This window comes from Cupressus sempervirens, chromosome 5, assembly GCF_028749045.1.
Source record: "Cupressus sempervirens isolate cs-2001-9-10 chromosome 5, ASM2874904v1, whole genome shotgun sequence".
Classification (NCBI taxonomy): domain Eukaryota; kingdom Viridiplantae; phylum Streptophyta; class Pinopsida; order Cupressales; family Cupressaceae; genus Cupressus; species Cupressus sempervirens.
Window position 1 is genome coordinate 427831318 of NC_143122.1, and position 2680 is coordinate 427833997.

A 2680-nucleotide genomic window follows, 5' to 3' on the forward strand; every position below is an offset into this window, starting at 1 on the left:
TTGATGCCCACGTTAAAGATCCCTAGGAGATGCCGGCTTATAAGGATGCCCAAGCAATTCATCAGCTGGAGCTCAATGTGATTCAAAGTCTCGAGAAATCGGTAGAAGTGATTGAATAAGTTGACAACGCAGCTGGAGGAATGTCAACCATTGCCAAATTCAGGAGCAAGGTACAATGATGCTACGGTCCAGGCCCATTATTAAACCATGAAACATTTGATTGTAAATTTCTCCCTGAACATTGAAGTTTTGTAACCAGTTTGGGTGCTAACTGTTTGACGAAATGCCTAATCAATGAAGTTCAAGTTTTTGGTGCTTAAATAGTCAATAATCCTGACGGGGTTATTTCACAACGGGGTTCATTTTTGCAACAGATCTAAATGATAAGTGATCTCCTATGCCTCACAAAGGCCTGTCATCTTCTTCTGACCAGCATATCAGATATAAATTTAATGGGCAAACAACTTAACATCGTCAATGACCGGACCACAGAGTGAACTCATATCATCATTCATCACATGATAAAATGTACTGTAGAACACCACGCTAGTTTTTGCAGAAACTGCTTTGAAGGCGAGTTGGGCACTTTTGAAGCCTCCGGTGCCCTTCGATTCGTAGGGCACTTTCACAGTCTCTTTAGCTGCGAAAGCCTCGACAATCATGGATCCACTGCAAGTATTGCTTGCGTCTCCCACCATAAAGCTCAGCACATAACTTTTCCCCACAATTGTCGGCACAGTCTGGGAAATGGAGCTCTCTTTGCCCGCCAGGAGTTCCACGGCTCTTTTGCCCCCTGGTACAGAGTAATGCAGAGCATCGATGAATTTGACAGACTTGAGAGAGTCGATTTCCAGCCCGGCAGAGGCGAATTGTCGTCGTCGATGTTGGGAGGCAGGAGAACTGCATCGATGAGAGGGCCACAGGCGGGATCATCCTCCACGCCCATGGAATAATATCTTAACAGAATAATCATCTTGCGAGTGGAGAAGGAAATGAAGAAAGGTGAGCATGCAGCAAAAGCAAGTGAGAACACGGATGGGTGAGTCCAAAGGCTACAAAATCGCACTTCGCGTCGGCAATTAAACTTTCTTAAACAGCAATATAAATTTCTATCAGTTTCGCGTCTGGAGTTAAACTTTCTTAAACAGCAAGTTTCCTTGATTAAAGTGATAGTTTCTCTGAGCAGAGCTCGTTTTGCCGATATTCAATATAAATTTCTATCAGTTTCGTGTCTGCAATTAAACTTTCTTAAACAGCAAGTTTCCTTGATTAAAGTGATAGTTTCCCTGAGCAGAGCTCGTTTTGCCGATATTTGTCAGATTGAAATCTTATCCTTGTCTTTCATTTCCAAATGATTTCTTATAATTTCCCTTAGTTTCCTATTAGTTATGGAATTCACTATTCACTCTCCTCGTTGGTCTGATGTTGCACAAGGAAATGTTTTGATCCTGCGTTATGTTTCTTTAATTATTTGATTTTAATTCTCGCCAATTTAGAAATTTCCGGCAGCCAATTTAGAAATTTCCATTAATAATGTGACCGTTGCATCATAGCTCAATGCCATTATAAAAATCCTAGTTTTTGTATAGAACAGTTCTCCGCATTCAAACATACTTTTCGCAAGCAATTCTTTTCAGTAATTCTTGTTTTTTTTTTTCTAACTTTCATGGCGAGAAACAACGGAAGGAAGAGGCTTAATGAGCTCGAAGATGAGATAATTAGTGTAGCCTTTAGAGTAATGTTTATGGTTTTTTGCTTTGTAGAAATGTTTGATCAACAGCTCTTTCCAGATAGAGTCGATCACAAGCTCGGTGCTTTACTGCTTTGGTGTCTTGCTACAGTCGTCATGATTACGACTTGGCTTTGGATAGGAGCACCAGACGACGAGGAAGACGATTATGAGGAAGAAAAAGTAGTAAGAAAGAAAAAAAATGAGGTTAAAAAAATGGTGAGAAAAAATGGAAATGAGGGAAAAGAAGCGATAAATGAAGTTAAAAAGGTAGTGGGAAAAAATGGAAATGAGGGGAAAAAAATAATAAATGTGACTAAAAAAGTAGTGAGAAGAAATGAAAATGAGAGGAAAGAAGCAATGAGCATAGAAGAAGGTGTGGTAAAACAACTAACAAAGAAATTAGATTCAAAAAATTTGAATCTTTCAGAAGGGGATACTCTACACAGTTGGGAATCTACTGCTCACCGGAGGGTTACTTTTGCGCTAGACCATTCTGTAGAAAAGGTGAACTCCAAGAAAATGTCAAGCAGTAGGCATGATGTTCCTAAATCAATAAAGGAGTCAGATCCACCATGTTTGCATCTTCAAGAGTCGGGTTCTCAACCTGCTTGGGAACCTACTTCTCAACCAAAGGTTACGCCCCAGCTAGAACATTCGGTAGGAGAGGTGAACACCTACAAGAAAATGCCCACCATTCCACATAGTGTCCATCAACCAACATCTTCTCCTAGATCTCGTACAATAGAGGTAAATTATTAATGTGTAGTGAATTTGATTTTTTAATAAACTTAAAATCTGGTTTCTATTGGATTTTTTAGTTATTAGTTTATATTTTACTGTTATATATATGAATTTAAATTTTAACAAATTTAAAATCTAGTTTCGATTGGATTTTTAATTATTAGTTTTTATTTATATATTTATTTTATGTTCAGTGCAAAGTAGAAG

The 2680-nt window shown here is 38.6% G+C and overlaps 1 pseudogene; it reads right to left on the reverse strand.

Moving 5' to 3' along the window:
• Positions 1 to 449: 449 nt before the first annotated feature.
• Positions 450 to 946, reverse strand: LOC149556616 (protein BIIDXI pseudogene; annotated as a pseudogene).
• Positions 947 to 2680: the final 1734 nt, after the last annotated feature.